Source organism: Plodia interpunctella, chromosome 7, assembly GCF_027563975.2.
Source record: "Plodia interpunctella isolate USDA-ARS_2022_Savannah chromosome 7, ilPloInte3.2, whole genome shotgun sequence".
Taxonomy (NCBI): domain Eukaryota; kingdom Metazoa; phylum Arthropoda; class Insecta; order Lepidoptera; family Pyralidae; genus Plodia; species Plodia interpunctella.
Window position 1 is genome coordinate 2,735,839 of NC_071300.1, and position 12,631 is coordinate 2,748,469.

Consider the following 12,631-nt stretch of genomic DNA (forward strand, 5'->3'; position numbering starts at 1 on the left):
GCGCAGCGTATCATACGTCACAGCGTCAATTATTTCTGCGTCTGTTCCGTCGATTGCCCCACACATTGGGCAATGTTGTCATTTTCAAATACTACATCTTTTGCAAGAAATGGTCTAACTGAAAACCAGTTGTTCTGCGTGCGTGTCCTTGCAACACGAATAAATTTATTACATCGTAGTCTACACTTAGGGACTTTACACAATGCGTGCGCGAGCTAATTTTTTGTGAGTTAACAAAAGAGATAGCATTATACCGGATCCTTGGTTCCGACGCTCAAGGACTGGGGAAAATACTCAGATAAGACAGAGAAACGAGAAAACATTACAGTTATTTTTTTTAGATGCCCAGGGCTATACATGTATGTAACTCATAATTCATAGCGAAATGTCCTAATTTATACAAATTCATTTTGGTTTCACACATGTTTGTCACAGATGTAAATCTTGACAATTCAATTTTCTTTAGTATCTTTTCTGGGAAATACTTGTATAGGAATACGTTCAATGTTTACAAATTACAACGATATACACCTGCGCTGAAATCAAAATTATTACGCATCCATCGCACGAGATTATTAAGGCCTATAGCAAACCCGTACCCTATTGGTTGCTGCTCATATTCGAACATTCGAATACAAGCAGCAACATTCGAACATTTATTAATTTAATAAAATCTAGACAAAAAATTGTTGCAAAAAAAAACTTTATTGTTGCCGCCAGGAAGATTTTGATGCAAAAATGCGGAAATTTCTTTCTTAAATATTTGTTACTAAAGTGACGCCATTTACTTGCCTGTTCTGATTGTAATTATTGATAACTTAAACCCAATACGGAAACTTAACTTTCGGTAGTTGGTTACAAACAAGTTGCAACGGCAAACCTGTCTGGAAACTTCGCTTGCAACCGGAATGCACTTACTCGGCGTTTACGAAACGTTAATTGCACGCGTGAGGAAGCTGCGGCCTTGCTGTGTTTATGTAACGGTCATTCAGTTTCTAATATACTTACTTATACATGCATGTATTGTTCAAATTAAATAAAGTATGGTCATTTAATGTTACTGAGTAACTCAGTAACATTGCGCAGTTTATATGAGGCCTTTGATTGACTGCAATGAAAACAAACAAGGTATGCCGAATCCGTTAAAATTTTGCGAAATGTTTCGCGATATTATATGTAGGTAACTATAGCCGGCATTAAAATTTAATGTTTCTAAAAAATAGATAAATCTGTAGACTTCGTCTCGCGCATACAACAAAGAGAAATGCGTTTTAGAAGCACACGAAAATAAACTTCTTCCAACGCGTGCTCCATTTTATGAGCTGGCTCAGGAATTATATGGAAATATTTTACCTAATTCGGCTGCGCTAGCTCGTCGTCTTTAGAATTGGTGAAATTCCCACGAATTCTTTAGAATTCATGGGAATTTCGGTGATGGATATCAAATTTCATAACAATCTGTTCAGTAGATTTTGCGTAACAGAGTAACCAATACACACATACATCCTCACAAACTTAGTACCCATTTATAATAATAGTAGAATTATAAGTATGTACATATTATTTTTTATGTATATACATAGATACCATATACATTCTCAAAATAAGAAAAAAAAATTATTAAGGAAAGCTTCCTTTTAAATATATGGTATCTTTATAAGGAAGCCTTCTTTGTTAAATTATTTATTCTTGTTAAGTCATGTCCTTTTTATATCATATTTCTCGAAACTTGCAGCTTGTAGGTTAAGGACAAGGCTCACACAAGGTCGGTTAACAAATTTAAATTTAGTTATTCGATATACCATGAATACGAATGTTCCACATTTTTTGTGAAAAATAAAACCTTTTTTGGTGGTTACCATGAGCGCTAATTTTACTAATTATGAGTAATTATATCAGAAAATCATTAATTTTTAATGAATACCATTTTTAGTCGTTTAATAAACATTTAAAAAAGAGATTATACTTTGTTACCTTTTGAGCGCGGCTTTGCCCGCGTCATTTTGCCTTCAAAAAAAAATCAAAATAACTTTTTCAAATAAAGCTTGCAAAAATTTTATCCCCTTAGGGCTGGAATTTCCAAAAGTCCCTTCTGCAAAATTTCATCTTTATCTGTCTCCTATAGTCACAACCCGCCTTTCTGCAAAATGTTATCTTTATTGACTTAACAGTTTTCGAAATTTCGTGACAAGTAAGTGTTTTCGGCTATGGTAGATAGATTAATTATATTTAGCAAATTATAAGTTTATATATTACTCTAACCTTTGAACTCTTCACTGATGTTTCCTAATTAATATAGTCATCTCATAGTCATGACACATTTAAAGGACTAAGACAACTAGGGATGCCGATGTCCGCGCGAAGTGGAGGCATAAAAGTAGAAAAGGCCCAGTTTCTGACCTTCCGATGCTCAACAGCTGGGGAAGAAACCAGGAAAACGCTCAGATGAGAAAAATATATACAAAATAGGTACTATGAGACAGAAAAAACTAATTAGACATCGTCATATATCGTCCATTTATTACAGTAAGTATTCCTTGTTTAAAGTTTTATTTGTCTCATAGATAAAAGCATTCTTCACCCATTTTATTCTGTTATGCAAAAACTTTATATTTTTTGAAATATTTCCAAAGCCTGGTTCTTCTTTTCTCTACTTTTTGTCTTGGATTCTTTATTGCTCTTCCAGGTCTACTCATACAACACCTAGAATTAATTATTGCACTTTCCGTCATTGCAATTAAATATTTACTGTTTCTTGTTGTTACAGGTACGTGAAATCCCAGACTTCTATCCTAGTCGAGAAAATTGATAAAATGAAGCCGACTTCGCCTTTTGACTACGATATCCTTACATTAATATAAAACAAAGTCCGCTGCCGCGTCTGTCTGTCTCTTCGCGGTAAACTCATAAACTACTGGACAAATTTTCATGCGGCTACCAAGACAGTTTGATTCCTGAGGAAGGTCTAGGGCTATAATTTATTATGTATTTACCCAAAGCCGGGATGAGACGCTAGTAAATACTAAATTTAACTGTTTCTTGGCATTATTTTCCGTTGCTTTTAACTTTAATTGCGTTATAATTATATACAAATTTTCTTATCGTGCGACGTCACATCCGGATTTCGATAACCGGAACTTGTTTAAAATCTTCTCAAAAATGAAATTACTATAATCAGTAGTCCGTGCATGTCTTCTCGTTTAAGGAAACTTTTAAAGGACGATGCATTCGTTTCACACATATATTTACACTTACAATATAGTTACTCGTATTTAGTTTGCCAATAACAAGAAGACAGTTCGACTTGGATATAATTTGTAATTAGCTGCAATTGTACAATGTACACACAATTTAATGAATGAACGCTCAATTCAAAAATATAGTCAGTAAAGGTCGGTACACGCCGGATGCTTTTGTTGCGGTAATTTTGATTGCGCAAAAATGTTGTGTTGCGTCCTTAACACTATGTTGACAATGAGCGGATTTTAACTTTTTTTGTACTGAATTTCGATCGATTTGACATTCATTCAACGCCGGCAACGAGTGACTACTCTGATGTTTTAGGCGTCCGTAAACTGCGATGATCACTGCTCACATTGCTCACTATCGAATCGATTCGAACTGAGACGCGGCGAACCAATCATATCGCGGTGTGATTGTTGTTGAGTCACAATGGCGGACGTCTCACTGCGAGTCGAAAATCTCCGTTAGTATTTCTTTATTGTGAATGGCAAATGTCAGAGAGTGGTCATCAGAAGTTAATAAGCAAATATTACCTGTCCTTTATAGCTAAGTACAATGTCAACCAGACTGGCCTAATGACTGACAGCTCAATGCACAATAGCCATGCACGATAGCTGTCGCAACATGAAAAACTGCAATCAAATTGTTCAGGCAATGAAGTTATTCATTGATCCAGTGTGTAATCACCGGGAGACAGTGGTGTGGAAATTAGGTTTATTTTCCATTAAGCATCTCAATTTTCATTCGTCTCCAATATTGAAATTTGGTATTTTAATATTCGATATTGAGAAGGGAGCTGCAGAGACCTAGGGGCCTCATTGGTGCGTGATCCGTGAGCCAATTTATAGGTCTGTCTCTTTGCAAAAGGTCACATACGTAGCTAATAAGAACGAAAGTAAATCAATACTTTTCTTATTCACTGATTATATATATTCAGAAAATAAAAATGGAGTAATATGAAAAATTGTATTTTTTAATGAATTTAACACCTTATTAAAAGATATAGGTAGGAATTGTATCGACGTAAGTGCACGAAATATTTAATACTACCTTATTGTTTCAAGTTTTATATTATCTAGTTTTAAAATGCCATGTGAAGCTTTAATTTATTTTAAGTGTATATCTGAGTATTATAAATTAAATACGTGTCGTTATAATAAATTTATTAATAAGTATAATAAAACACCACAATTGTATATTTAATTAAATAAAGATTTTTTAACTATAAGTACGTTTCTTTCTACATACCTACAATTAATGAAAAAAAAATTGATTGACCACAACTTACGATATTTTTATTAATATAACAATATCAATGGATATGGCAAATGACAGAACGAAATGGAAGGAAATTACATACTGTGCTGACACCACATGAGGTACGTGGAATGTAACACACGTAACAACTTTCTTGGCATTATTAATGGAGTGGTTCGCTACTGCCTTCTCAATTTCACACATAAGTTAGTCATCAACTAGTGTGCAGGTTTCCTCACGATGTTTTCCTTCACCAGAAGCAAGTGGTGGTCAATGAAAACTACTATACATGAATCAGAATGGTATACAAACTCATGTAGCACGAGTAGGATTCGCAAACCTGGGACCTTTCGATCCACAGGCGGGGTTCTTAACCATTACACCACCACCTCTTGTCATGAATTGAATAAGTTTACTAAACCAAATGTTTGCCGTTGGTATCGGGTCGTCCTGGACCATTTCAGCAAGTAATGGCTTAAATGCTTAATCCATTAAGTCAACAGAGCAGAGGTTGAGCCATTGAATCAACAATAACATCCTGAGGGAGGCCAAAGGTAATATATGAGAGGAAATCAGGAACTTTGTGCGACTGGGACGCGTTTTCTGCGGCTACGTTTTTCGTGGTGGCGTGCATTGGTTGTTGATTCGTGTTAGTAAACTTTAGGGTTCCGTCTGATCGCGATAAATAAAAAAAACTACTTCACGGATGTACATGCGGTTTTCACCAATAGATAGTGCGATTCCTGAACAAGGTTTGTATAATTTGTTATGTTTATACCAGAGCAAAGGAAGCCAATTTGTTTTTACCAGAGCGAATCCAGGGCGGGCTGCTAGTTAAGAAAATATTCAAACAGTTTTTCTCAAGAAAACAGATCATGAGTTTTTCCGAAAACCGCAACATCCTAGATAATAATCTCAATGAATTATCGCTTGCAATGGAATTGCTGCACACGTCATCACTACTGCCTGCATGTTCAGTAAACAAATGGCCAGAACTTCAAGAATTCCCACAATCATCATTCATTTATTGACAATAATTGTTGAAAATACCTATTTCTATTATTTACTTTTGCTTGGAGTCTTCTTGTTTCATTTCCTTCCTTATTTATCTTCGTTTTCTGCATAATAATCGTAAACACGCAGTACTGAATTACTTTAGGTAATTATTTTTATTTATGAGCTACACTTGCCGGTAAAATATTCGCCACGAGTCTGTTATTTAATTTAGTCGCATTACGCCTAATTGGCACCTTAGTCTCAACTGAACTAAATGGCGAAATGGTTAATTCTCAAAAGGGACAATTCGAAAAATGGCTGCCATTTACCAACACATCGATTAGTTGTTTATTTTCTCACGTTTATTTTCATCTTTACATTTACATTGATACGATACGAGTAGGTACAATCTGTCTTGCTTGGCTCACATAACAAAGTACTCCTTCTTTACTACGGCTGGTATGTCGTAAGCGACTGTGCCTCTTGGAGCTGCGTATCTGGATTGGAGGACTGCAGGTATTTTTTTTAATCCTACGGGTGTAGTAAGGCATGGGGGTAAGAACGAAGGAGGCAATAGTTCAAAGTACGACCATAACGAAGATGATGAAGTAGTACGTATTACATCATTGATATTAAAATCTAACTCCCGTATTCAGAACGCCTAAAATAAATATCTTTCAAGTTTCAACCCTAACCAACGTAAGCAATCATGTATAGTAAGTTAGATTACAATTTACTGACTTGAAACTTAGTTTCTAGATAATAATCAGGTGTCTACGAATACTTCCTCTACATTGAAAGGATTAATAAGGACGATATATCAAGAAAACAATGACCGACATTTTTTCTCACTATCATTTAATAACGAGGAAAAGATTACATTATTTAATTACGAGGCAAAGATCATGAAAAATAAATACAGAAACGTGCGAAAACACGAGTATTAGTTGTTCTGTTACCTGAGTAAATACCACATATTAATTGCTAAATACCCGTTACAACAATATTGTTGTCAACTATAAGCATAAATCATTTATGCTGTGGACCTAATTATTGATTAATCACTGTAAAATAACCATGCATAACCTATATTTATATAATAATTCGTCGATCTCGATAATACTCAGGTAGAGGGATTATTATTACTGAATTAAGCGATATCGCCAAAAAAACATTGTTAAGGATAACAGAAGCCGAGACATTCCTTTGTCAACATATATTTCAAATGATTGTACTCTTACACTTTAAATATAGTACGTTGAAAAGTATGTAATACTAAGTATAGCCATAAATTGAATTTTCTTAATAATAATTATTATTATTAAGAAAATTCTCAGTAAATTTCTCATGAAATTATCTCTAGTAACTTCTAATGGACAGGCCGACTGTACCACGAACCGAGGCGGAAGGAAAAGTATTTGCCCAGCAGTGGGACCAACCACCAGCTGACTAATACAATTACTTTAAAATCGACAAGAAAGGGCCTGAACATAGTGTTGGAACCTCTACAATTCGCCTAGGTTACCTAGATTTCATTAGATATACTAATCGATCAACAGTTTAATAGCATGACAAGAAAACAATAACATTTTTTTTTTATAATTGCTACGATTACTGAGGAAAATTACATTGTGTAATCAGGTCACCTGTCATGTCATTCATGAGAAATTATTAAACAACGTGCAAATACACGCGTCGGAACTTTTATCGGAATCGGAATTATATAAGATTTGTAATGTGTAACTAATAAAAAATATAATTAGTAGGTAGTCGGTAGTCGTAATATTATATAAACCTACTATTCCTACCCATATTCGTAAGAATTTAGAGTTTCACTAATGGAATCTTGTTTTATATTCTTAGGTTGACAGGTCACACAAAGTGCACTGAAGCCTTGTCAAAAAATTAAAAGAAAAAAATAATTCTAATTTGAATTGTTATCTTACAGGATTGAAAACGGAACGTTTTTTGTTTTATAATAGTTATGATTGTTAAAGAAAAAATAATAATTAAGATTATTTTTTCTTTAAAAGGGTATGTACTGTTGTCTGGTAGTAACTTAAGTAGATGAAAGGTTATATACGAGTTGTAATAACGGTGAATAAATGAATACACTCGTCTCGATAATACGCCTCCATCTTTAGAAAATTGTTTCCCATTTGTATTAATCTCCTTACAAATTATTTTTCATAATGATTATATCAAGTAGATACGTAGTTTACTTTTGTGTATTACTCTTTTATGATTTATGAAAACTGTAGTAGCTGAAATTAAATTACTTCGTGCCTTTTCTATTTTACTTTTAGATAAACAAGAGTATAGTTTGCGAAAATATATATGGTCAATAGAGGTTCTTTCTTTGTACCTAGTTTAACTCTCTCTCTCTCTCTTGTCTGATCGTGTTAATGTGTCTGATGGCCTGGATCCGCTTTGCCTGTAATTTTACGACCGGACACATGCACTCATGAACCCTAATTTTCATAAAACACCGATTAAACTGGTATCCTGGAAGCGATTAAATTATTTACGTATAAATTATTAGTATTTGTAATTGACGGTGTTATTGCTAGATACGTTGTAATTGTTATAATAATTAAAACGTTTATACTACTTCTAATAAACTTTAACAATCACATAAGACAATTACTTGGGGTGAGTTGCATTGCACTGGCGCGCCGCTGACGTTTAGGCATAATAGCGTAGGTACTTCGTGTTTTCCAGTGCACGTTAAAGTTACTGTCAAAGTTGGCGGTGCAACCCACCCTTAGCTATTACGTTGAGCCAATTAAGCTGCTAACAAAGTTGCCATGGAGAAAGAAATTTGATTTTTCAGTAGTTTATAACAGTCCAATATTCTTCGCTGCTTAAATACTACTTACAATAAGAGTTTACAGTTGGCTGTACAAATCGAGAATAATGTACGACATATTTCTATGGCTGTACCGTCCATCGAGGAGATTATGTACTTATTACCTAGTAAGTATTATAACTCGTCGACCGTTTTTGTTTCAAATTAAGTAGGTGTGGCTCTTTTTGAAAAAATATGATAATGAGATGAAAAAATTGGGGAATCAAATCCGCACCTCTGACTATCCGGGGCCTAGCGCTCTTATAACCACTCAATCTTATTTTTGTTTTCAAAATGAGCTATAAAGCTTGTGTAACATGTATGACGATGGCTATTAATTGGAAATTATAGCTAATCTAGCTAGGTATTGGTCGCGGTTTCGCCCGCGTTTATTTTCCACAGGAACAATTATTTTTCCGAGATGAATAGGTTACTACAACTAGGAAACTACATGTACCTAAGTAGGTATGAAAAAATTCAAGAATATTGGGTGAGTAGTTAAACCGATAAAAGGTAATAAACAATTTTACATTCGCATTTATACCTAATACTTATTCGTTAGGATTAGGATAGTATTAGGTAAGTACCTCCTTTTGAACGAAGGTCAACGCGGGTTAGATACCTACAAATTTGTACAAGATATTTCTAGTAAACATTATGGAGTAATTTATTCTGCAAGTGTAGGTCACCATCACAATGAACTCAAATGATCCCTACAAGAATAAGGAAATAATGATAAATGTCAGACAGGTCACTGCGAGTAGGTAGGTAGGTACCTACTGTTTACTGTTTTGTTTGTGTGTCCCACTTCAACAAAAAGTGAAATATTTGATATAATGATACCGAAATGAACGTAGATAAGTGTCGAAAACATTACACAACGGATCCCAGATGATGTCGTTACTTAGATCAAGGAAAATATCCGTCAAGAAAAATAGGTCGAGCTTTGCTTTGGACAGGGACGAGTGAAAAAATTAGTGGGAGTTTTACATAATAAAAGATCAAGACTGTATGCATATTACAATGTCTTTATATTCAATAGAATTAGTCTACAATTGGTTATCGGTGGTTCTCAGAGCGTTTCGACCGCTACGGCAGCGAGCGATGTCATTACAATTTTTCAAACTTTAACAAAGACAAGAATTAGTTTTAATATATCACTTTAAAATAATTAATCTTTACATTATGAAATTACTTTCACTTTAAATTATGAATAATTGATTTTGGAAATGATTCCTTCCTCAAGAAAATTGACGGATCGTAATGACAGCACGGCCGCAGCGGTCGAAACGCTCTAAGAACCAGTAACCATACTCCTACTAAATCCTAATTCATTATAGCCGACGATTTTATCAAGAAGAGTGCAATCGATCATCAATCTCATTTACCTGTCTTTTTATCGACACCTGCGTGCACATGATAAATGGAAAATTGAAAAAAATGGATAGTCTCTAATGCTCAACCTCTACTCGAAAACGTACCTAAACAGGAAAATAAGTAGGTACCTACCAATTCGTACCTAGGTATATCTGCAATGTTTATGTGCAACAAGATGCTGGGCTGGTTTATTGGCTTCTCGATCTTTAGAACATATAGAACCTACTCGATTTGTGTGAAATGCCTACTGCCTCAATAGGCATTTGAAATACCTATATATTATACTATATGTCGACAAGAGGCACTGATGACAACGCTCAAAATATCCTAACAGAACCACCTATCTTATAAATATCTATTGCAGGTATTTATTTATTTAAACTTTATCGCAAAACTTCCAAAGTTACCTAACAATAAAGCATTATGCCAGTCGAACAACAAAAATAAATAATAGTCAAAAGGGCATTAAAATTACAAGCAGTCAAGCAGATTTCCAGAATATTTTCAACTGCAAAAACGTGTTCGAAAATATGGAGTATGATGTAGTAATAAACAAGTTTTTTCCTGCTAAATATAGACTTACATTCGAAAGATACCTACGTCAGTCGGAGTTGTTTATAGCCGAAACAAGAAATAAGTTAAATGCGGCGGCTGCAACCTTTGGTGAGTGACCACGCAAAAAATATCGTAAAATTCCACGGCGGCGAAGTCTAGAGCCTTCGGAGATGGGAAATCCCAGCACGAGTGATGTCTTATTACTTACACGTAAATGATTGACGTGGAAGGCGGTTATTACTTGTGTTGACCAAACGGATGCAGGTGCGGTGACGCAAAATTTCCAACAAGTAGGTAAGGCGCACTTCGCCCTTTACTCAATGTGTTAATTGAACAAGATATGCACCTAATACAGGGAACTGCTTGCCTGTTTGCTTGCTCACTAGTAAAAATCCTCACCTAACAGTCATGTAGTTATTACATAAAATACAACTACTTTCGTGCCAATATTAATGGAGTGGTTGCTATTGCCTTCATCATTTTACTCACTATAATAAATTAACACTACTAGATTTACGTAGGTTTTCACGAGGTTTTTCTTCCCCTAAAGCTAGTCGATGAAAACTACTGGGACCTTTCGATTCACAGGCGTGCCCGCCTGTGAACCTCGTCCTTAAACCATTCGACGACCATTGTTTCAGATAGGACTTACCTATACCTAAAAGGTACCTACTTCTTATCAGACTAATTGGATATAAATACCTGTTAGTGTGATAACTTAAGTGTTTATTTACAAATGCACCGGATGTGGTATGTACTTAATTAAACTTATCTAGCAATACGTATGTACTTACTTACTTAATCAAACCAATAGAAATCTTTTTTTTGGTGCTTATACACCTCAAACAGATAAAGCAAGTATTTCAAAACGCAGTTGAATAATATAAATGTTTGGTCCGTTTGTTATTTAATAACGCGTCAATCACAATGTAAAATCTATATGAATACATTATAATACGGCACATACCTTTTTTTTTTGTTTACCCAGGGGAATGCTTGTTACGCACTGAGTGTGGGACTCCTGGGCCGCTAGTCGGCCCAGCATACCCACTAAACCCCTGGGGCGTTTCCACGCTGTCGTTATGGGGGACGTCACGGGGTCGCTAGACATTTCACCGCGACGCCCCCCCGGCTGGCCTTTCGGCCCCGACCTGGGCGAGCAGCAAGCACAAGTGCTAACCACCCGCTCCTTACGCCACGCGAGCGTGGCGCGGACCATCAAGCCCGCTCCGCGCACCAGTCAGAAAGCTGACGGGGGAAGCGGGCATCACCGACCGCTCACAGGACACACAGGACACACACAAAATCTTGGGTGCCACAGGGCACCCAAGTCTGCCTCTGTACGGGCGCAAGAGGTGATAGGCAGGTGACACCCACACATTGCGCCCGATACAGAGGCAGCCACCCTTCGGCCGCAGAGGACAGGGGGATCGTCGAGAGACATACCGACTCTCCTCTTCCCCTGCGGCCCCACCGCACCGTGTTCAGCGCCACGGCCGCGCTGTGGTCGCGGAGGACAAACCCCCGCGACCCCACCTCTGGTCCCCTCTAGTTTCCACATCCAAAGGCTGGTGGCGGGTCACCAGCCAGTAGTTTCTAGCTTGTGAGAAATAACTATAAATTTAAAGATTGACGAGAAAAAGTGCCTGTGAAGGTCTAATTTCTGAATAAATGATTTGAATTTGATTTGAATTTGAATTTGAATTTGAATTTGGCAGTACTACTGAGGGGACCGTCCACCAGGCCCAGAGCACCCACCAAAGTCTCTGGGCCTTGGGTTCCTCTTGGTTCACCGGGGTGGCTGGTTGTGTCAGACCAGCTCCCCCGGTTACTAAGCCCCACCATCGCGACAAGATGGGAACCCGTCGGGGGGATACGGTACATACCTACCATAACGTACTTGAACCTATAATATTCGTGGTACAGTATAGTACAGTATAGTACAGTAGGTATCTTGACTTGCAAACCAATTAGGTCCACATTCCATAATTAAAATTTAACCCATATAGATGTTAAAATGTTGATTAAAAAGACCAATTTCCACGAACACTGCTCTGAGGTAAGTAGTTTATTCTTGCGGCCACATCTACTTATTTAGGTACATACATATCTGAGTTGATTTTGATAATACCGGTACAATTGAACCCGACGACCAAAATTGGAAAAATTATGAAAATACAAATTTATTCAGTAACACCGTTGCCTTTACCAAGAACCAGTCTAAATAATATTAAACATAATGAAAATCTCATAGATTAAGATCTAAAAAATATTTTTGTGAAAGTATTCCCAGTAGAAACCAAACGCAAACGCGGTGCCATACCATGTACAGCTTAAAGTAGTGACAGTGACAGA